Here is a 24,595-nt window from a genome sequence, read left to right on the forward strand (position 1 = left end):
TTAAGCGTTTGTGCTCGTAGTTCTCTGGCGGATACTTCGGTAAAGTAAGTATCAAGATTTAGGGCCAGGCATAGTGGGGTATCTAATCCCAGTTTGGGCCCTGGCTTTCGTGGGTTTAAATCAGTCGTTAGTTCCTAAGATCATCTTAATGGTGTGTTTAGGTGCATCTTGGGCTTATGACAGCTCAGTTGCATTTTGATCTTAGTTAGCTAGGATAGGCATTTTACCACTCTTTACGCCGTGTCAATAGGACGGTTGATTTGGGTTTCTTGTATGACCGCGGTGGCTGGCACAAGATTTACCAACCCTTGAAGTTAGGCTGTTGCTATAACTAAGTCAAGTTTGCACTCATTGCTTAATGTTAATTACTGCTGAATACCCGTGGGGGCGTGGCTTAGCGAGGCGTCTTGGGCTACTACTTGGGTGTGCCTGATACCCGCTCCTCAAGGCCTGTATGGGGGTAGGTGGTCGAGGGCGTTTACACTGGGGCGCGGATACTTGCATGTATATATTTAGCAAAAACCAACCGTAAGGTTAGGACTAAGTCTTTTGTCCGCAGGCATGTTTTATGCCATCTTGGCAACTTCAGTGCCATGCTTTGTGTTAAGCTATGTGGACGGGGGTGTGGTTAGCTGATAGTTGAGTGGTGAGTGAGAGTGAAGTATATGAAATTATTGCTTGTGTTTACTATTTTTAGTACTGGAGTTTCTCTAATAAGTTTAAGTTATTTTGTATGTGTTTGTGTGTATATATACATCGTTCCGATGATGTCATGGAAGGGATGATTAATGGAGTTTTAGAGGTAGTTTGCTGGGATTGGGCGATGAAGGTTTATGCTACATGGTGGTTAGCGAAAGTTTACTGGTTTAGTTTGTGAAGCGCAGGGGTTGCGCTTAATGATTTGTTGTTTTGTGCTATGTCCAACGAGCATTCATCCAATAGCCCCATTTAACCCGGAGGGTGGAGGTAACATTAACTGAATGTGGTCAAAGTGCATCAGTGTCAGGATGATTCCCCATATACGCCAACCGTCTCATCGAGGGACCCTTGAAATATAGGATAGGCCGTGAGGCAGGTGTGTCCAGGCTTAGATTGTGGGACCCCCGAGATCACTGGGAATAGCCACCTGTGAGGTAACCCCGGAAAAAATAAGAGGAACCAGAGGCGCCAAAAAGCTGGAACATGCCGCGATTACGCATTGAGAAGGTGAAAGTACTCACAGATGCCACTTTGAAGGGCAAGGAGGGGTGAGTGAACCCAATGGATGGCCCTGACCGAGGAACCAGAGGCGCAAAAATGTGAGGAGGGCGAGGGGTTTAGGGGGAACGTATGGGCCTGAAGCTAGTCATACCGGACATTATGTGCAACGGGTTGCTGATTTCACGTGAGGAGTACGATTAATAAATCCGTCTGATACGAACTGCATGAGATATGTGGTGGAGAGTTGTTGTTGGAGCATGTCCTGTGAGCATTCATTAAAATGGGGTCTTGTTATGCGCTTGAGTGGAGTTGTATTGGGTGTTGTGGGGTATGGTCCTAGAACATTCATGCCGGGTGGTTTGGTAGGAGTGTGTTTAAGGGTTTAATGGCCGTGTACATGTATGGGTTTAGCACCTGCTTATAAGATAGTCCGTATATAATGTATATTACTGGTACTATAGTATGTATGTATATGGGGTATATAAATTTATGCACGAATATGCATAACCAAATACCCCCGCCTCGGGGGGGGAGGGGGGGGGGGGTTAAGCATAATGGCATAGATGGGGTAGAATTATTGGGGGCTTGCGGTTAGTTCCTGTAGTTGAGAACAATGGCGGCTTTTCGAGCCGCAGGCCTCGGGTAGTGTCCGGGCAGGAATAATGACTTATTTTATGTTTTTTTTAGGGATTTGCTTTGCGGTGGGTGTTTTGGGTGTGGCGTCGAATCCTTCGCCGTATTATGGGGTTGTTGGTTTGGTGTTAGCGTCTGTGGCGGGGTGCGGGTGGTTGCTGGGCCTTGGGGTTTCGTTCGTGGCTTTAGTGCTGTTTATGGTGTATTTGGGGGGTATGCTGGTGGTGTTTGTTTATTCAGTAGCTTTAGCAGCGGAGCCTTTCCCTGGGGCTTGGGGGGATTGACGGGTGATTGGATGTGCAGTAGCGTTTGTGGCAATTGTTTTTGGGGGGTTGGTGTTTGGGGGGTTTATGGGGGCTTGGAAGTTCGGGGTTTCTACTGTGAATAATGTTGGGGTGTTTGTTGTTCGGTCGGATTTTAGTGGAGTTTCCATGTTTTATTCACATGGGGCAGGGATGTTTTTAGTGGCGGGTTGGGGGCTGTTGTTGACTTTGTTTGTTGTATTGGAGCTTGTGCGGGGGTTGTCGCGGGGTGCTATTCGGGCGGTTTAGGGGTTAGGGTCAGAGAATAGTTTATTGAAAATGCCAGCTTTGGGAGCTGGAGATAAAGGTTTGAGTCCTTTTTTTCTGAGTTTGGGGTACTCTAAGAAGTGGTAAGTCTTCAATCTTTGGTTTACAAGACCAATGTTTTTATAAACTATTAGAGTATTTAGCAGTTGAGTATTTTGTTTTCTAGGGCGCTTGCGGCGGGGAGGAGAAATAGGAGGATAGTGAAGTAGGCGATTGAAGCGAGTTGGCCGATGATGATGAATGGGTGTTCGACGGGTTGGCTTCCTACTCATGTTAGGACGAGGAGGTCGGCGACTAGTACTCAGAATAGGAGCTGGGAGAGTGGTCGGAATGTTATTGCTCGTTGTTTTGATTTGTGCAGGAATGGGATTAGGAATAGGATCAGTACGGAGGCGGCCAGTGCTAATACGCCTCCTAGTTTATTTGGGATTGAACGTAGGATGGCGTAGGCGAATAGGAAGTATCATTCTGGCTTGATGTGTGGTGGGGTTACTAGTGGGTTTGCTGGGGTGAAGTTTTCTGGGTCTCCCAGGAGGTTAACCGCTCATGCTTCTTTCTTATGAGACGTTAGTAAACCAATTACATAGCCTTGTCAAGACTAAATCACAGGTAAAAATCCTGTACATCTCATGTGGCCAACCACTCCCAACTAGGATTCCAAGACGCCTCATCACCCATCATAGAAGAACTCGTTGAATTCCACGACCACGCCCTAATCGTTGCCCTAGCTATCTGCAGCCTAGTTCTCTACCTTTTAGCCCACATACTAACAGAAAAACTCTCGTCCAATGCTGTAGACGCCCAAGAAGTAGAGCTGATCTGGACAATCCTACCTGCTATCGTCCTGGTACTCCTCGCCCTCCCATCCCTACAAATCCTCTACATAATGGACGAAATCGACGAACCAGACCTCACCCTAAAAGCCATCGGCCACCAATGATACTGAAGCTACGAATACACAGACTTCAAAGACCTATCATTCGACTCCTACATAGTGCCCACCCCAGACTTACCCAACGGCCACTTCCGACTGCTAGAAGTTGACCACCGCGTAGTTATCCCAATAGAATCCCCCATCCGCGTGATCATTACTGCAGGAGACGTACTCCACTCCTGAGCAGTCCCAATGCTCGGAGTTAAAACAGACGCAATCCCAGGCCGACTAAACCAAACTTCATTCATTACCACCCGGCCTGGGATTTTTTACGGACAATGCTCAGAAATTTGCGGGGCTAATCACAGCTACATACCCATTGTAGTAGAATCAACCCCACTCCCACATTTCGAGGCCTGATCGTCCCTTCTATCATCATCCTAATCATTAAGAAGCTATGCAACAGCACTAGCCTTTTAAGCTAGCCAAAGAGGGACTTCCCCCTCCTTAATGATATGCCACAGCTTAACCCCGCACCATGATTTTCAATCATAATTATAACCTGATTAACCCTAGCACTCCTCATCCAACCAAAACTACTAGCCTTCACCACAACCAACCCCCCATCAAATAAGACCTCCCTCACTACCAAACCCACACCATGATCCTGACCATGAACCTAAGCTTCTTTGACCAATTTTCCAGCCCCAATCTATTTGGCATCCCCTTAATCCTACTATCCCTACTCTTCCCAGCCCTACTATTCCCGTCCCCAAACAACCGATGAATCGACAACCGCCTCTCTACTATCCAAACATGACTCCTTCACCTAATCACAAAACAACTAATAGTCCCACTCAACAAAAATGGCCACAAATGAGCCATAATATTTACATCCCTAATAATCATACTTCTTACAATCAACCTTCTAGGCCTCCTTCCATATACATTCACCCCAACCACCCAACTATCTATGAACATAGCCCTAGCCTTCCCACTATGGCTCGCCACACTACTAACAGGCATGTTTAACCATGTACGTGCCCCAGGGCCGGCTTAAAGTAGGCTCTATTGTCCCACTTTACTGCTAAATCCGCCTTCCAGAAGTGGTTTCACGCTTCTTTCCGTGTGCCCTATGAATAGGGAATGTAGCCCATTTCTTCCACTCCATAGGCTATACCTTGACCTGTCTTATTAGCGGGGTGCTATTGTGTCCACTGTTGTGCTCTCATTCGAGGTGGGCTGGCGACGGCGGTATGTAGGCTGTGTTGGCAAGGGGTGGTTGGGTTAATCGGGGATTATCGATTGTAGAACAGGCTCCTCTAGGTGGGTTTGGGGCACCGCCAAGTCCTTAGAGTTTTAAGCGTTTGTGCTCGTAGTTCTCTGGCGGATACTTCGGTAAAGTAAGTATCAAGATTTAGGGCCAGGCATAGTGGGGTATCTAATCCCAGTTTGGGCCCTGGCTTTCGTGGGTTTAAATCAGTCGTTAGTTCCTAAGATCATCTTAATGGTGTGTTTAGGTGCATCTTGGGCTTATGACAGCTCAGTTGCATTTTGATCTTAGTTAGCTAGGATAGGCATTTTACCACTCTTTACGCCGTGTCAATAGGACGGTTGATTTGGGTTTCTTGTATGACCGCGGTGGCTGGCACAAGATTTACCAACCCTTGAAGTTAGGCTGTTGCTATAACTAAGTCAAGTTTGCACTCATTGCTTAATGTTAATTACTGCTGAATACCCGTGGGGGCGTGGCTTAGCGAGGCGTCTTGGGCTACTACTTGGGTGTGCCTGATACCCGCTCCTCAAGGCCTGTATGGGGGTAGGTGGTCGAGGGCGTTTACACTGGGGCGCGGATACTTGCATGTATATATTTAGCAAAAACCAACCGTAAGGTTAGGACTAAGTCTTTTGTCCGCAGGCATGTTTTATGCCATCTTGGCAACTTCAGTGCCATGCTTTGTGTTAAGCTATGTGGACGGGGGTGTGGTTAGCTGATAGTTGAGTGGTGAGTGAGAGTGAAGTATATGAAATTATTGCTTGTGTTTACTATTTTTAGTACTGGAGTTTCTCTAAGTCCTAGGACTAGGAGGAAATGGTGTTTCATAGTGTGTAGGCGTCGGGATAGTCCGAGTATCGTCGGGGTATTCCTGCTAGGCCTAGGAAGTGCTGGGGGAAGAACGTTAGGTTTACTCCTGTAAATATTACCCCGAAGTGGGCTTTTGCTCATGTTTGGTGTAGGGTAAACCCAGTGAGTAGTGGGAATCAGTGAGTAAATCCTGCTAGAATGGCAAAGACGGCGCCTATGGATAGGACGTAGTGGAAGTGGGCAACTACGTAGTACGTGTCGTGCAGGGCGATGTCTAGGGAAGAGTTTGCAAGAACGATTCCTGTTAATCCTCCGATGGTAAATAGGAAGATAAATCCTAGAGCTCATAGTATTGGGGGGGGTCTCATTTGATTGTTCCTCCGTGCAGGGTGGCTAGTCAGCTAAATACTTTGATTCCGGTAGGGATGGCAATGATTATAGTGGCTGATGTAAAGTAGGCTCGGGTATCAACGTCTATTCCTACTGTAAACATGTGGTGAGCTCAGACGATGAATCCTAGGAAGCCGATGGATAGTATGGCTCAGACTATTCCCATGTAGCCGAAGGGCTCCTTTTTGCCTGAGTAGTACGTGACTACGTGTGAGATGATTCCGAACCCCGGTAGGATCAGAATATAGACTTCTGGGTGTCCGAAGAATCAGAATAGGTGTTGGTACAGGATTGGGTCTCCTCCTCCAGCGGGGTCGAAGAATGTGGTGTTTAGGTTTCGATCAGTTAGTAATATTGTAATACCGGCGGCGAGTACGGGGAGTGATAGAAGGAGTAGGATGGCGGTAATTAGTACGGATCAGACAAATAGTGGGGTTTGGTATTGTGAGAGTGCGGGGGGTTTTATGTTGATGGCTGTGGTGATAAAGTTGATGGCCCCAAGGATGGAGGAGATACCGGCTAAGTGGAGTGAGAAGATAGCCAGGTCTACTGAAGCTCCGGCGTGGGCAAGGTCACCTGCTAGGGGAGGGTAGACAGTTCAGCCTGTGCCGGCGCCAGCTTCTACAGTGGATGAGGCTAGTAGGAGGAGGAATGATGGGGGGAGGAGTCAAAAGCTTATGTTGTTTATTCGCGGGAATGCTATGTCGGGGGCACCGATTATGAGGGGGACTAATCAGTTGCCGAATCCTCCGATCATGATGGGTATGACTATAAAGAAGCTTATTACAAAGGCGTGAGCGGTAACGATTACATTGTAAATTTGGTCGTCGCCTAGGAGAGTTCCTGGTTGTCCTAGTTCTGCGCGGATTAATAGGCTGAGTGCGGTGCCGACTATTCCTGCTCATGCCCCGAAGATGAGGTACAGGGTGCCAATATCCTTATGGTTAGTGGAAAATAGTCATCGGTTGATGAAGGTGACGGGTAAGATGGCTGAGTGTTGAAGCGTTAGGCTGTAGTCCTTTTTACAGAGGTTTGATTCCTCTTCTTATCGGCTCTGTAGTGAAATTCATGTTGAGTTGCAAGCTCATCGATGCGCACTAGGGTGCGTCAGGGTCTTTGTAGGCAGAAGCCAATTGGTTTAGGCATTTAGCTGTTAACTAGAGTTTTGTGGGATCGAAGCCCATCTGTCTAGGGAGGCTTTAGCTTAATTAAAGCGTCTGACTTGCATTCAGAAGATACAGGTTAATATTCTGTAAGTCTTAATGTGCAGAAACTAAGAGGGTTTAACTCTTATTTAAGGCTTTGAAGGCCTTCGGTTTGGGGTGTTATCCTAAGTTTCTAGACAATGGCATGTATTATTGGGGACAGGGGAAGTAAGAGGATTGATAGTGAGGCAAGGACCGCAGTAGGTGTGCTTGGGGCTTTGCTAGTGTATCATTGTTTTATGTGGTTAGAGGAGTTGGGGGGAAGGGTAATTGTTGAGTGGTATGCGAGGCGTAGGTAGAAGAAGAGGCTGAGCAGTGATAGCATGGCAATTGCCATGGCTGCTGGTGTTATTTCCTGTTTAGTTAGTTCTTGGATGATAAGTCACTTTGGTATAAAGCCTGTTAATGGGGGGAGGCCTGCTAGGGATAAAAGTACTAGTATTAGGGTGGCGTTTAGCACTGGGGTTTTTGTTCATGAGGTTGTGATCATGGATAGGTTAAGGGCTTTGATTTTGTTAAGGGCTAGGAATACGGCTGATGTTATGATTGTGTATAGGTAGAAGGTAAGTAAGGCCAATTTGGGGCTGTAAACTAGGATGATGGCGATTCAGCCTAAGTGGGAGATGGACGAGAAGGCTAGGATTTTGCGTGTTTGTGTTTGGTTCAGTCCTATTCAGCCTCCTAGTGCTGTTGAGGCTAGGGCCATGGCGGTAAGTAGAGCTGGGTCGAGGGATTTGGATGTTAGTAGGAGCAGGGTTAGTGGGGGGAATTTTATGAGGGTCGAGAGTAGCAGGGCTGTTATTAGTGGCGATCCTTGTAGTACTTCTGGGAATCAGAAGTGAAATGGCACTAGGCCCAGTTTAATAGCGATTGCTGCTGTCAGTAGTAGACAGGAGGTTGGGTGGTTTATTTGTGTGATGTCTCATTGGCCGGTGACTCAGGCATTGGTTATGCTAGAGAATAGGACCAGGGCGGAAGCAGCTGCTTGGGTTAGGAAGTATTTCGTTGCGGCTTCTACTGCTCGTGGGTGGTGGGATTTGGCAATTAGGGGAATGATGGCTAGTGCGTTGATCTCCAGTCCTGTCCAGGCCAGAACTCAGTGGTTGCTGGAAATTGTGATTGTGGTGCCCAAGATGAGGCTGAAGGTTATGATTGGGGTCGCGTAAGGGTTCATTAGTAGAGGAGGGGGTTAAACCATCATTTTCGGGGTATGGGCCCGATAGCTTGATTAGCTGACTCTACTAGAAAATAATATAAGGGAAGTATGGAGAATTTTGATTTCTCTTGTGTGGGTTCAATTCCTACTTTTCTAAGGTCAACAGGAAATGAGAGGGCTGTTATACCTCTATGTTCACTTTATCATAGTGACCCTTTGTAGTTCAGGCACATTTCCTTATGTAAGGAGGTAGGCCTGCATAGCAGATAGGTATGCTGATGTGTCAGAGGCACAGAGCTAGTGTGAGGGGTAGGAAGTTTTTTCATAGTAGGTGCATTAGTTGGTCATATCGGAATCGTGGGTATGAAGCTCGGACCCATAAGAAACCAGAAGATAGTAGGAGGACTTTTGTGGCTAGGATGACGGGGAATAGTTCTGTGGGTGGCCCTAGGGCGCTTGGGTTTAGGAATATGATGGCTGTAAGTGTATTTATTAGCATAATGTTCGCATATTCAGCTAGGAAGAATAAGGCGAAGGGTCCTGCGGCGTATTCAACGTTAAACCCTGAGACTAGCTCAGATTCACCCTCTGTGAGGTCAAAAGGAGCTCGGTTTGTCTCTGCTAGGGTGGATACGTATCATATTATTGCTAGGGGTCATGAGGAGAAAATGAAGTATAGAGGCTCCTGTGCGACGGCAAAGGAGCTGAGTGTGTAGCTTCCGCTTAGTATGATTATTGATAGCAGGATTATGGCCAGTGTCACTTCGTATGAAATGGTCTGTGCTACTGCCCGTAGGGCTCCGATTAGTGCGTATTTTGAGTTCGAGGCTCAGCCTGATCATAGGACTGAGTAGACGGCTAGGCTTGACATGGCTATTAGGAAGAGAACTCCGAGGTTTAGATCTGCTAGGGGAAATGGGAGTGGTAGTGGTGCTCAAGTGGTGAGGGCTAGGACAAGGGCTAGTATTGGTATCAGAATGAATAGAAGTGGGGAAGAGGTAGAGGGTCGGATGGGCTCTTTGGTAAATAGTTTCAGTCCGTCCGCAAATGGTTGAAGTAGGCCAAAAGGCCCGACAACGTTAGGGCCTTTGCGGGATTGTATGTAGCTTAGGATTTTCCGTTCTACTAGGGTTAGGAAGGCTACGGCAATCAGGATTGGGATGATGTATAGGAGGGATATAACGAGGCAGCTTAGTGTTGTTATTTGAATCATGGGTGAAGCTAGGGAGAGGATTTGAACCTCTGGGGAAAGGGCTTAAGCCTTCTGCACTTGCCGGGCTCTGCCACTCTAGCTGGTCCTTTTCTAGGATTGAAAGTGGTGGGGGAAGGCCCTCTTCACGGTTTAGTTGGTTTCACTGCTTAGAGGGGGGGGGCGTGCTTGTGGTATTGGCCCCACTTTCCCGGTCCTTTCGTACTGGGGAGAGTGTGTCATAGATAGAAACCGACCTGGATTGCTCCGGTCTGAACTCAGATCACGTAGGACTGTTAATCGTTGAACAAACGAACCCTTAATAGCGGCTGCACCATTAGGATGTCCTGATCCAACATCGAGGTCGTAAACCCCCCTGTCAATATGGGCTCTTGAGGGGGATTGCGCTGTTATCCCTGGGGTAGCTTGGTCCATTAATCAATTATATTGGGTCTGGTCACTGTTAGCACTTTGAGGGGTAGCTCTAGGTAAAGAGGTATGGTCTTGTTTTTGGAGGATTTGTTCTCCTCCAAGGTCGCCCCAACCGAAAAATATCGACCAGGCTCTGCGATGGTAGTGGCCCCAGTGGGGTTGATTGAGGATTCGCGGTGGTCGTTGATTTTTAAGTTCCACAGGGTCTTCTCGTCTTATGTTCACATCCCCGCTTTTGCACGGGGAGATCAATTTCACTGATTATCTGTGAGAGACAGTTAAGACCTCGTTTAGCCATTCATACAAGTCTCGATTTATGGGACAATTGATTGCGCTACCTTTGCACGGTTAGGATACCGCGGCCGTTAAACCTAAGTCACCGGGCAGGCATCACCTTCAATACTTGTTTAATTTGCTGAAGGCTATGTTTTTGGTAAACAGTCGGGCCTTATTAATTTGCCGAGTTCCTTTCACAGATTTTAATCGCTCTTATAGGCGCTCCTGAGTCGGGTTAACAGGGTTAGTTAATACGTGGTCTTGTAGGGGTTTTTGTATCTGTCTAGGTCTGTTAATAATGTTTCTATGTAAGCTTGCGCCGTTAGAGGGGTGTGGCCCTGAGTTACTTATTTTAGCATTAATTCTCCTATATTCATAGGTTGACCTGTTTGTGATAAGGGAATCATCTTATTTTGGTATTTTTAGGTGGTGGAGCTTTGACGCACTCTTTTTTGATGGCTGCTTTAGGGCCCACGGTAGGATCAGTAGTAAGAATTATCCGCTAGTCGAGGTTGTGTCCTTTTTTAATGGAGCTGTCCCTCCATTAAATAGCTCTTAATCATCTCATTAGGGTTCAGGATGTCCGGTAGGGAGGATTAAGGGGGAACTTAGATTCGTTTCACAGGTAACCAGCTATCACCCAGCTCGGTTGGCTTTTCACCTCTACTGACAAGTCATCCCACTCTTTTGCAACAGAGACGGGTTCGCTCTCTTTAACTGCTTGAAAGTAGCTCGCTTGGGTTTCGGGGGGGCAAACTTTAGTTCACTTTGCTTGGTTGTTCTCGCTAAACCATGATGCAAAAGGTACAAGGGTTGATCTTTGCTGTCTGTCGCTTTGATTGTTTCACTGCTATTTCATCTTTCCCTTACGGTACTGGGGTCTCTATCGCGTCTAAGTGTCTTTTCTATCGCCTATACTAAGACTGTAAAATGCTTTAGTTTAATTAGTTTAGTAAATTCTTTAGTTTTGGTGTACTATTTGTGTGGTTGAGCTAGAGGGGGGGCTTCAAGACGATCCGGTCTAGTAGATATCTTTCAGGTGTAAGCTGAGTGCTTTGGTGTTATAGCTACGTCTTGATATTCTAAGTACACCTTCCGGTACACTTACCTTGTTACGACTTACCTCATCTTCAGCGTATTTATGGTATTAGTAATGTGGGATGTGGCTTTTGAGGAGGGTGACGGGCGGTATGTACGTGCCCCAGGGCCGGCTTAAAGTAGGCTCTATTGTCCCACTTTACTGCTAAATCCGCCTTCCAGAAGTGGTTTCACGCTTCTTTCCGTGTGCCCTATGAATAGGGAATGTAGCCCATTTCTTCCACTCCATAGGCTATACCTTGACCTGTCTTATTAGCGGGGTGCTATTGTGTCCACTGTTGTGCTCTCATTCGAGGTGGGCTGGCGACGGCGGTATGTAGGCTGTGTTGGCAAGGGGTGGTTGGGTTAATCGGGGATTATCGATTGTAGAACAGGCTCCTCTAGGTGGGTTTGGGGCACCGCCAAGTCCTTAGAGTTTTAAGCGTTTGTGCTCGTAGTTCTCTGGCGGATACTTCGGTAAAGTAAGTATCAAGATTTAGGGCCAGGCATAGTGGGGTATCTAATCCCAGTTTGGGCCCTGGCTTTCGTGGGTTTAAATCAGTCGTTAGTTCCTAAGATCATCTTAATGGTGTGTTTAGGTGCATCTTGGGCTTATGACAGCTCAGTTGCATTTTGATCTTAGTTAGCTAGGATAGGCATTTTACCACTCTTTACGCCGTGTCAATAGGACGGTTGATTTGGGTTTCTTGTATGACCGCGGTGGCTGGCACAAGATTTACCAACCCTTGAAGTTAGGCTGTTGCTATAACTAAGTCAAGTTTGCACTCATTGCTTAATGTTAATTACTGCTGAATACCCGTGGGGGCGTGGCTTAGCGAGGCGTCTTGGGCTACTACTTGGGTGTGCCTGATACCCGCTCCTCAAGGCCTGTATGGGGGTAGGTGGTCGAGGGCGTTTACACTGGGGCGCGGATACTTGCATGTATATATTTAGCAAAAACCAACCGTAAGGTTAGGACTAAGTCTTTTGTCCGCAGGCATGTTTTATGCCATCTTGGCAACTTCAGTGCCATGCTTTGTGTTAAGCTATGTGGACGGGGGTGTGGTTAGCTGATAGTTGAGTGGTGAGTGAGAGTGAAGTATATGAAATTATTGCTTGTGTTTACTATTTTTAGTACTGGAGTTTCTCTAATAAGTTTAAGTTATTTTGTATGTGTTTGTGTGTATATATACATCGTTCCGATGATGTCATGGAAGGGATGATTAATGGAGTTTTAGAGGTAGTTTGCTGGGATTGGGCGATGAAGGTTTATGCTACATGGTGGTTAGCGAAAGTTTACTGGTTTAGTTTGTGAAGCGCAGGGGTTGCGCTTAATGATTTGTTGTTTTGTGCTATGTCCAACGAGCATTCATCCAATAGCCCCATTTAACCCGGAGGGTGGAGGTAACATTAACTGAATGTGGTCAAAGTGCATCAGTGTCAGGATGATTCCCCATATACGCCAACCGTCTCATCGAGGGACCCTTGAAATATAGGATAGGCCGTGAGGCAGGTGTGTCCAGGCTTAGATTGTGGGACCCCCGAGATCACTGGGAATAGCCACCTGTGAGGTAACCCCGGAAAAAATAAGAGGAACCAGAGGCGCCAAAAAGCTGGAACATGCCGCGATTACGCATTGAGAAGGTGAAAGTACTCACAGATGCCACTTTGAAGGGCAAGGAGGGGTGAGTGAACCCAATGGATGGCCCTGACCGAGGAACCAGAGGCGCAAAAATGTGAGGAGGGCGAGGGGTTTAGGGGGAACGTATGGGCCTGAAGCTAGTCATACCGGACATTATGTGCAACGGGTTGCTGATTTCACGTGAGGAGTACGATTAATAAATCCGTCTGATACGAACTGCATGAGATATGTGGTGGAGAGTTGTTGTTGGAGCATGTCCTGTGAGCATTCATTAAAATGGGGTCTTGTTATGCGCTTGAGTGGAGTTGTATTGGGTGTTGTGGGGTATGGTCCTAGAACATTCATGCCGGGTGGTTTGGTAGGAGTGTGGTTAAGGGTTTAATGGCCGTGTACATGTATGGGTTTAGCACCTGCTTATAAGATAGTCCGTATATAATGTATATTACTGGTACTATAGTATGTATGTATATGGGGTATATAAATTTATGCACGAATATGCATAACCAAATACCCCCGCCTCGGGGGGGGAGGGGGGGGGGGGGGTTAAGCATAATGGCATAGATGGGGTAGAATTATTGGGGGCTTGCGGTTAGTTCCTGTAGTTGAGAACAATGGCGGCTTTTCGAGCCGCAGGCCTCGGGTAGTGTCCGGGCAGGAATAATGACTTATTTTATGTTTTTTTTAGGGATTTGCTTTGCGGTGGGTGTTTTGGGTGTGGCGTCGAATCCTTCGCCGTATTATGGGGTTGTTGGTTTGGTGTTAGCGTCTGTGGCGGGGTGCGGGTGGTTGCTGGGCCTTGGGGTTTCGTTCGTGGCTTTAGTGCTGTTTATGGTGTATTTGGGGGGTATGCTGGTGGTGTTTGTTTATTCAGTAGCTTTAGCAGCGGAGCCTTTCCCTGGGGCTTGGGGGGATTGACGGGTGATTGGATGTGCAGTAGCGTTTGTGGCAATTGTTTTTGGGGGGTTGGTGTTTGGGGGGTTTATGGGGGCTTGGAAGTTCGGGGTTTCTACTGTGAATAATGTTGGGGTGTTTGTTGTTCGGTCGGATTTTAGTGGAGTTTCCATGTTTTATTCACATGGGGCAGGGATGTTTTTAGTGGCGGGTTGGGGGCTGTTGTTGACTTTGTTTGTTGTATTGGAGCTTGTGCGGGGGTTGTCGCGGGGTGCTATTCGGGCGGTTTAGGGGTTAGGGTCAGAGAATAGTTTATTGAAAATGCCAGCTTTGGGAGCTGGAGATAAAGGTTTGAGTCCTTTTTTTCTGAGTTTGGGGTACTCTAAGAAGTGGTAAGTCTTCAATCTTTGGTTTACAAGACCAATGTTTTTATAAACTATTAGAGTATTTAGCAGTTGAGTATTTTGTTTTCTAGGGCGCTTGCGGCGGGGAGGAGAAATAGGGGGATAGTGAAGTAGGCGATTGAAGCGAGTTGGCCGATGATGATGAATGGGTGTTCGACGGGTTGGCTTCCTACTCATGTTAGGACGAGGAGGTCGGCGACTAGTACTCAGAATAGGAGCTGGGAGAGTGGTCGGAATGTTATTGCTCGTTGTTTTGATTTGTGCAGGAATGGGATTAGGAATAGGATCAGTACGGAGGCGGCCAGTGCTAATACGCCTCCTAGTTTATTTGGGATTGAACGTAGGATGGCGTAGGCGAATAGGAAGTATCATTCTGGCTTGATGTGTGGTGGGGTTACTAGTGGGTTTGCTGGGGTGAAGTTTTCTGGGTCTCCCAGGAGGTTAACCGCTCATGCTTCTTTCTTATGAGACGTTAGTAAACCAATTACATAGCCTTGTCAAGACTAAATCACAGGTAAAAATCCTGTACATCTCATGTGGCCAACCACTCCCAACTAGGATTCCAAGACGCCTCATCACCCATCATAGAAGAACTCGTTGAATTCCACGACCACGCCCTAATCGTTGCCCTAGCTATCTGCAGCCTAGTTCTCTACCTTTTAGCCCACATACTAACAGAAAAACTCTCGTCCAATGCTGTAGACGCCCAAGAAGTAGAGCTGATCTGGACAATCCTACCTGCTATCGTCCTGGTACTCCTCGCCCTCCCATCCCTACAAATCCTCTACATAATGGACGAAATCGACGAACCAGACCTCACCCTAAAAGCCATCGGCCACCAATGATACTGAAGCTACGAATACACAGACTTCAAAGACCTATCATTCGACTCCTACATAGTGCCCACCCCAGACTTACCCAACGGCCACTTCCGACTGCTAGAAGTTGACCACCGCGTAGTTATCCCCATAGAATCCCCCATCCGCGTGATCATTACTGCAGGAGACGTACTCCACTCCTGAGCAGTCCCAACGCTCGGAGTTAAAACAGACGCAATCCCAGGCCGACTAAACCAAACTTCATTCATTACCACCCGGCCTGGGATTTTTTACGGACAATGCTCAGAAATTTGCGGGGCTAATCACAGCTACATACCCATTGTAGTAGAATCAACCCCACTCCCACATTTCGAGGCCTGATCGTCCCTTCTATCATCATCCTAATCATTAAGAAGCTATGCAACAGCACTAGCCTTTTAAGCTAGCCAAAGAGGGACTTCCCCCTCCTTAATGATATGCCACAGCTTAACCCCGCACCATGATTTTCAATCATAATTATAACCTGATTAACCCTAGCACTCCTCATCCAACCAAAACTACTAGCCTTCACCACAACCAACCCCCCATCAAATAAGACCTCCCTCACTACCAAACCCACACCATGATCCTGACCATGAACCTAAGCTTCTTTGACCAATTTTCCAGCCCCAATCTATTTGGCATCCCCTTAATCCTACTATCCCTACTCTTCCCAGCCCTACTATTCCCGTCCCCAAACAACCGATGAATCGACAACCGCCTCTCTACTATCCAAACATGACTCCTTCACCTAATCACAAAACAACTAATAGTCCCACTCAACAAAAATGGCCACAAATGAGCCATAATATTTACATCCCTAATAATCATACTTCTTACAATCAACCTTCTAGGCCTCCTTCCATATACATTCACCCCAACCACCCAACTATCTATGAACATAGCCCTAGCCTTCCCACTATGGCTCGCCACACTACTAACAGGCATGTTTAACCATGTACGTGCCCCAGGGCCGGCTTAAAGTAGGCTCTATTGTCCCACTTTACTGCTAAATCCGCCTTCCAGAAGTGGTTTCACGCTTCTTTCCGTGTGCCCTATGAATAGGGAATGTAGCCCATTTCTTCCACTCCATAGGCTATACCTTGACCTGTCTTATTAGCGGGGTGCTATTGTGTCCACTGTTGTGCTCTCATTCGAGGTGGGCTGGCGACGGCGGTATGTAGGCTGTGTTGGCAAGGGGTGGTTGGGTTAATCGGGGATTATCGATTGTAGAACAGGCTCCTCTAGGTGGGTTTGGGGCACCGCCAAGTCCTTAGAGTTTTAAGCGTTTGTGCTCGTAGTTCTCTGGCGGATACTTCGGTAAAGTAAGTATCAAGATTTAGGGCCAGGCATAGTGGGGTATCTAATCCCAGTTTGGGCCCTGGCTTTCGTGGGTTTAAATCAGTCGTTAGTTCCTAAGATCATCTTAATGGTGTGTTTAGGTGCATCTTGGGCTTATGACAGCTCAGTTGCATTTTGATCTTAGTTAGCTAGGATAGGCATTTTACCACTCTTTACGCCGTGTCAATAGGACGGTTGATTTGGGTTTCTTGTATGACCGCGGTGGCTGGCACAAGATTTACCAACCCTTGAAGTTAGGCTGTTGCTATAACTAAGTCAAGTTTGCACTCATTGCTTAATGTTAATTACTGCTGAATACCCGTGGGGGCGTGGCTTAGCGAGGCGTCTTGGGCTACTACTTGGGTGTGCCTGATACCCGCTCCTCAAGGCCTGTATGGGGGTAGGTGGTCGAGGGCGTTTACACTGGGGCGCGGATACTTGCATGTATATATTTAGCAAAAACCAACCGTAAGGTTAGGACTAAGTCTTTTGTCCGCAGGCATGTTTTATGCCATCTTGGCAACTTCAGTGCCATGCTTTGTGTTAAGCTATGTGGACGGGGGTGTGGTTAGCTGATAGTTGAGTGGTGAGTGAGAGTGAAGTATATGAAATTATTGCTTGTGTTTACTATTTTTAGTACTGGAGTTTCTCTAATAAGTTTAAGTTATTTTGTATGTGTTTGTGTGTATATATACATCGTTCCGATGATGTCATGGAAGGGATGATTAATGGAGTTTTAGAGGTAGTTTGCTGGGATTGGGCGATGAAGGTTTATGCTACATGGTGGTTAGCGAAAGTTTACTGGTTTAGTTTGTGAAGCGCAGGGGTTGCGCTTAATGATTTGTTGTTTTGTGCTATGTCCAACGAGCATTCATCCAATAGCCCCATTTAACCCGGAGGGTGGAGGTAACATTAACTGAATGTGGTCAAAGTGCATCAGTGTCAGGATGATTCCCCATATACGCCAACCGTCTCATCGAGGGACCCTTGAAATATAGGATAGGCCGTGAGGCAGGTGTGTCCAGGCTTAGATTGTGGGACCCCCGAGATCACTGGGAATAGCCACCTGTGAGGTAACCCCGGAAAAAATAAGAGGAACCAGAGGCGCCAAAAAGCTGGAACATGCCGCGATTACGCATTGAGAAGGTGAAAGTACTCACAGATGCCACTTTGAAGGGCAAGGAGGGGTGAGTGAACCCAATGGATGGCCCTGACCGAGGAACCAGAGGCGCAAAAATGTGAGGAGGGCGAGGGGTTTAGGGGGAACGTATGGGCCTGAAGCTAGTCATACCGGACATTATGTGCAACGGGTTGCTGATTTCACGTGAGGAGTACGATTAATAAATCCGTCTGATACGAACTGCATGAGATATGTGGTGGAGAGTTGTTGTTGGAGCATGTCCTGTGAGCATTCATTAAAATGGGGTCTTGTTATGCGCTTGAGTGGAGTTGTATTGGGTGTTGTGGGGTATGGTCCTAGAACATTCATGCCGGGTGGTTTGGTAGGAGTGTGTTTAAGGGTTTAATGGCCGTGTACATGTATGGGTTTAGCACCTGCTTATAAGATAGTCCGTATATAATGTATATTACTGGTACTATAGTATGTATGTATATGGGGTATATAAATTTATGCACGAATATGCATAACCAAATACCCCCGCCTCGGGGGGGGAGGGGGGGGGGTTAAGCATAATGGCATAGATGGGGTAGAATTATTGGGGGCTTGCGGTTAGTTCCTGTAGTTGAGAACAATGGCGGCTTTTCGAGCCGCAGGCCTCGGGTAGTGTCCGGGCAGGAATAATGACTTATTTTATGTTTTTTTTAGGGATTTGCTTTGCGGTGGGTGTTTTGGGTGTGGCGTCGAATCCTTCGCCGTATTATGGGGTTGTTGGTTTGGTGTTAGCGTCTGTGGCGGGGTGCGGGTGGTTGCTGGGCCTTGGGGTTTCGTTCGTGGCTTTAGTGCTGTTTATGGTGTATTTGGGGGGTATGCTGGTGGTGTTTGTTTATTCAGTAGCTTTAGCAGCGGAGCCTTTCCCTGGGGCTTGGGGGGATTGACGGGTGATTGGATGTGCAGTAGCGTTTGTGGCAATTGTTTTTGGGGGGTTGGTGTTTGGGGGGTTTATGGGGGCTTGGAAGTTCGGGGTTTCTACTGTGAATAATGTTGGGGTGTTTGTTGTTCGGTCGGATTTTAGTGGAGTTTCCATGTTTTATTCACATGGGGCAGGGATGTTTTTAGTGGCGGGTTGGGGGCTGTTGTTGACTTTGTTTGTTGTATTGGAGCTTGTGCGGGGGTTGTCGCGGGGTGCTATTCGGGCGGTTTAGGGGTTAGGGTCAGAGAATAGTTTATTGAAAATGCCAGCTTTGGGAGCTGGAGATAAAGGTTTGAGTCCTTTTTTTCTGAGTTTGGGGTACTCTAAGAAGTGGTAAGTCTTCAATCTTTGGTTTACAAGACCAATGTTTTTATAAACTATTAGAGTATTTAGCAGTTGAGTATTTTGTTTTCTAGGGCGCTTGCGGCGGGGAGGAGAAATAGGAGGATAGTGAAGTAGGCGATTGAAGCGAGTTGGCCGATGATGATGAATGGGTGTTCGACGGGTTGGCTTCCTACTCATGTTAGGACGAGGAGGTCGGCGACTAGTACTCAGAATAGGAGCTGGGAGAGTGGTCGGAATGTTATTGCTCGTTGTTTTGATTTGTGCAGGAATGGGATTAGGAATAGGATCAGTACGGAGGCGGCCAGTGCTAATACGCCTCCTAGTTTATTTGGGATTGAACGTAGGATGGCGTAGGCGAATAGGAAGTATCATTCTGGCTTGATGTGTGGTGGGGTTACTAGTGGGTTTGCTGGGGTGAAGTTTTCTGGGTCTCCCAGGAGGTTAACCGCTCATGCTTCTTTCTTATGAGACGTTAGTAAACCAATTACATAGCCTTGTCAAGACTAAATCACAGGTAAAAATCCTGTACATCTCATGTGGCCAACCACTCCCAACTAGGATTCCAAGACGCCTCATCACCCATCATAGAAGAACTCGTTGAATTCCACGACCACGCCCTAATCGTTGCCCTAGCTATCTGCAGCCTAGTTCTCTACCTTTTAGCCCACATACTAACAGAAAAACTCTCGTCCAATGCTGTAGACGCCCAAGAAGTAGAGCTGATCTGGACAATCCTACCTGCTATCGTCCTGGTACTCCTCGCCCTCCCATCCCTACAAATCCTCTACATAATGGACGAAATCGACGAACCAGACCTCACCCTAAAAGCCATCGGCCACCAATGATACTGAAGCTACGAATACACAGACTTCAAAGACCTATCATTCGACTCCTACATAGTGCCCACCCCAGACTTACCCAACGGCCACTTCCGACTGCTAGAAGTTGACCACCGCGTAGTTATCCCAATAGAATCCCCCATCCGCGTGATCATTACTGCAGGAGACGTACTCCACTCCTGAGCAGTCCCAACGCTCGGAGTTAAAACAGACGCAATCCCAGGCCGACTAAACCAAACTTCATTCATTACCACCCGGCCTGGGATTTTTTACGGACAATGCTCAGAAATTTGCGGGGCTAATCACAGCTACATACCCATTGTAGTAGAATCAACCCCACTCCCACATTTCGAGGCCTGATCGTCCCTTCTATCATCATCCTAATCATTAAGAAGCTATGCAACAGCACTAGCCTTTTAAGCTAGCCAAAGAGGGACTTCCCCCTCCTTAATGATATGCCACAGCTTAACCCCGCACCATGATTTTCAATCATAATTATAACCTGATTAACCCTAGCACTCCTCATCCAACCAAAACTACTAGCCTTCACCACAACCAACCCCCCATCAAATAAGACCTCCCTCACTACCAAACCCACACCATGATCCTGACCATGAACCTAAGCTTCTTTGACCAATTTTCCAGCCCCAATCTATTTGGCATCCCCTTAATCCTACTATCCCTACTCTTCCCAGCCCTACTATTCCCGTCCCCAAACAACCGATGAATCGACAACCGCCTCTCTACTATCCAAACATGACTCCTTCACCTAATCACAAAACAACTAATAGTCCCACTCAACAAAAATGGCCACAAATGAGCCATAATATTTACATCCCTAATAATCATACTTCTTACAATCAACCTTCTAGGCCTCCTTCCATATACATTCACCCCAACCACCCAACTATCTATGAACATAGCCCTAGCCTTCCCACTATGGCTCGCCACACTACTAACAGTCATGTTTAACCATGTACGTGCCCCAGGGCCGGCTTAAAGTAGGCTCTATTGTCCCACTTTACTGCTAAATCCGCCTTCCAGAAGTGGTTTCACGCTTCTTTCCGTGTGCCCTATGAATAGGGAATGTAGCCCATTTCTTCCACTCCATAGGCTATACCTTGACCTGTCTTATTAGCGGGGTGCTATTGTGTCCACTGTTGTGCTCTCATTCGAGGTGGGCTGGCGACGGCGGTATGTAGGCTGTGTTGGCAAGGGGTGGTTGGGTTAATCGGGGATTATCGATTGTAGAACAGGCTCCTCTAGGTGGGTTTGGGGCACCGCCAAGTCCTTAGAGTTTTAAGCGTTTGTGCTCGTAGTTCTCTGGCGGATACTTCGGTAAAGTAAGTATCAAGATTTAGGGCCAGGCATAGTGGGGTATCTAATCCCAGTTTGGGCCCTGGCTTTCGTGGGTTTAAATCAGTCGTTAGTTCCTAAGATCATCTTAATGGTGTGTTTAGGTGCATCTTGGGCTTATGACAGCTCAGTTGCATTTTGATCTTAGTTAGCTAGGATAGGCATTTTACCACTCTTTACGCCGTGTCAATAGGACGGTTGATTTGGGTTTCTTGTATGACCGCAGTGGCTGGCACAAGATTTACCAACCCTTGAAGTTAGGCTGTTGCTATAACTAAGTCAAGTTTGCACTCATTGCTTAATGTTAATTACTGCTGAATACCCGTGGGGGCGTGGCTTAGCGAGGCGTCTTGGGCTACTACTTGGGTGTGCCTGATACCCGCTCCTCAAGGCCTGTATGGGGGTAGGTGGTCGAGGGCGTTTACACTGGGGCGCGGATACTTGCATGTATATATTTAGCAAAAACCAACCGTAAGGTTAGGACTAAGTCTTTTGTCCGCAGGCATGTTTTATGCCATCTTGGCAACTTCAGTGCCATGCTTTGTGTTAAGCTATGTGGACGGGGGTGTGGTTAGCTGATAGTTGAGTGGTGAGTGAGAGTGAAGTATATGAAATTATTGCTTGTGTTTACTATTTTTAGTACTGGAGTTTCTCTAATAAGTTTAAGTTATTTTGTATGTGTTTGTGTGTATATATACATCGTTCCGATGATGTCATGGAAGGGATGATTAATGGAGTTTTAGAGGTAGTTTGCTGGGATTGGGCGATGAAGGTTTATGCTACATGGTGGTTAGCGAAAGTTTACTGGTTTAGTTTGTGAAGCGCAGGGGTTGCGCTTAATGATTTGTTGTTTTGTGCTATGTCCAACGAGCATTCATCCAATAGCCCCATTTAACCCGGAGGGTGGAGGTAACATTAACTGAATGTGGTCAAAGTGCATCAGTGTCAGGATGATTCCCCATATACGCCAACCGTCTCATCGAGGGACCCTTGAAATATAGGATAGGCCGTGAGGCAGGTGTGTCCAGGCTTAGATTGTGGGACCCCCGAGATCACTGGGAATAGCCACCTGTGAGGTAACCCCGGAAAAAATAAGAGGAACCAGAGGCGCCAAAAAGCTGGAACATGCCGCGATTACGCATTGAGAAGGTGAAAGTACTCACAGATGCCACTTTGAAGGGCAAGGAGGGGTGAGTGAACCCAATGGATGGCCCTGACCGAGGAACCAGAGGCGCAAAAATGTGAGGAGGGCGAGGGGTTTAGGGGGAACGTATGGGCCTGAAGCTAGTCATACCGGACATTATGTGCAACGGGTTGCTGATTTCACGTGAGGAGTACGATTAATAAATCCGTCTGATACGAACTGCATGAGATATGTGGTGGAGAGTTGTTGTTGGAGCATGTCCTGTGAGCATTCATTAAAATGGGGTCTTGTTATGCGCTTGAGTGGAGTTGTATTGGGTGTTGTGGGGTATGGTCCTAGAACATTCATGCCGGGTGGTTTGGTAGGAGTGTGTTTAAGGGTTTAATGGCCGTGTACATGTATGGGTTTAGCACCTGCTTATAAGATAGTCCGTATATAATGTATATTACTGGTACTATAGTATGTATGTATATGGGGTATATAAATTTATGCACGAATATGCATAACCAAATACCCCCGCCTCGGGGGGGGAGGGGGGGGGGGTTAAGCATAATGGCATAGATGGGGTAGAATTATTGGGGGCTTGCGGTTAGTTCCTGTAGTTGAGAACAATGGCGGCTTTTCGAGCCGCAGGCCTCGGGTAGTGTCCGGGCAGGAATAATGACTTATTTTATGTTTTTTTTAGGGATTTGCTTTGCGGTGGGTGTTTTGGGTGTGGCGTCGAATCCTTCGCCGTATTATGGGGTTGTTGGTTTGGTGTTAGCGTCTGTGGCGGGGTGCGGGTGGTTGCTGGGCCTTGGGGTTTCGTTCGTGGCTTTAGTGCTGTTTATGGTGTATTTGGGGGGTATGCTGGTGGTGTTTGTTTATTCAGTAGCTTTAGCAGCGGAGCCTTTCCCTGGGGCTTGGGGGGATTGACGGGTGATTGGATGTGCAGTAGCGTTTGTGGCAATTGTTTTTGGGGGGTTGGTGTTTGGGGGGTTTATGGGGGCTTGGAAGTTCGGGGTTTCTACTGTGAATAATGTTGGGGTGTTTGTTGTTCGGTCGGATTTTAGTGGAGTTTCCATGTTTTATTCACATGGGGCAGGGATGTTTTTAGTGGCGGGTTGGGGGCTGTTGTTGACTTTGTTTGTTGTATTGGAGCTTGTGCGGGGGTTGTCGCGGGGTGCTATTCGGGCGGTTTAGGGGTTAGGGTCAGAGAATAGTTTATTGAAAATGCCAGCTTTGGGAGCTGGAGATAAAGGTTTGAGTCCTTTTTTTCTGAGTTTGGGGTACTCTAAGAAGTGGTAAGTCTTCAATCTTTGGTTTACAAGACCAATGTTTTTATAAACTATTAGAGTATTTAGCAGTTGAGTATTTTGTTTTCTAGGGCGCTTGCGGCGGGGAGGAGAAATAGGAGGATAGTGAAGTAGGCGATTGAAGCGAGTTGGCCGATGATGATGAATGGGTGTTCGACGGGTTGGCTTCCTACTCATGTTAGGACGAGGAGGTCGGCGACTAGTACTCAGAATAGGAGCTGGGAGAGTGGTCGGAATGTTATTGCTCGTTGTTTTGATTTGTGCAGGAATGGGATTAGGAATAGGATCAGTACGGAGGCGGCCAGTGCTAATACGCCTCCTAGTTTATTTGGGATTGAACGTAGGATGGCGTAGGCGAATAGGAAGTATCATTCTGGCTTGATGTGTGGTGGGGTTACTAGTGGGTTTGCTGGGGTGAAGTTTTCTGGGTCTCCCAGGAGGTTAACCGCTCATGCTTCTTTCTTATGAGACGTTAGTAAACCAATTACATAGCCTTGTCAAGACTAAATCACAGGTAAAAATCCTGTACATCTCATGTGGCCAACCACTCCCAACTAGGATTCCAAGACGCCTCATCACCCATCATAGAAGAACTCGTTGAATTCCACGACCACGCCCTAATCGTTGCCCTAGCTATCTGCAGCCTAGTTCTCTACCTTTTAGCCCACATACTAACAGAAAAACTCTCGTCCAATGCTGTAGACGCCCAAGAAGTAGAGCTGATCTGGACAATCCTACCTGCTATCGTCCTGGTACTCCTCGCCCTCCCATCCCTACAAATCCTCTACATAATGGACGAAATCGACGAACCAGACCTCACCCTAAAAGCCATCGGCCACCAATGATACTGAAGCTACGAATACACAGACTTCAAAGACCTATCATTCGACTCCTACATAGTGCCCACCCCAGACTTACCCAACGGCCACTTCCGACTGCTAGAAGTTGACCACCGCGTAGTTATCCCAATAGAATCCCCCATCCGCGTGATCATTACTGCAGGAGACGTACTCCACTCCTGAGCAGTCCCAACGCTCGGAGTTAAAACAGACGCAATCCCAGGCCGACTAAACCAAACTTCATTCATTACCACCCGGCCTGGGATTTTTTACGGACAATGCTCAGAAATTTGCGGGGCTAATCACAGCTACATACCCATTGTAGTAGAATCAACCCCACTCCCACATTTCGAGGCCTGATCGTCCCTTCTATCATCATCCTAATCATTAAGAAGCTATGCAACAGCACTAGCCTTTTAAGCTAGCCAAAGAGGGACTTCCCCCTCCTTAATGATATGCCACAGC

At 47.2% G+C, this 24,595-nt stretch overlaps 2 long non-coding RNA genes across 2 annotated transcripts in view; one reads left to right on the forward strand and one right to left on the reverse strand.

Annotated features, from left to right (window-relative positions):
• LOC310881036 overlaps window positions 1-24,595 on the reverse strand; it is a 135,558-nt gene that overhangs the window by 94,698 nt on the left and 16,265 nt on the right. The gene's annotated exons all lie outside the window — the stretch shown is intronic.
• LOC310881037 overlaps window positions 1,869-24,595 on the forward strand; it is a 49,949-nt gene continuing 27,222 nt past the window's right edge. The window contains exon 1 of the long non-coding RNA XR_014572074.1: window positions 1,869-20,457. This is a non-coding gene — a long non-coding RNA (uncharacterized lncRNA). The remainder of the gene's footprint in view (window positions 20,458-24,595) is intronic.

This window comes from Anser anser, assembly GCF_964211835.1.
Source record: "Anser anser genome assembly, chromosome: 13".
NCBI classification, from domain to species: Eukaryota; Metazoa; Chordata; class Aves; order Anseriformes; family Anatidae; genus Anser; species Anser anser.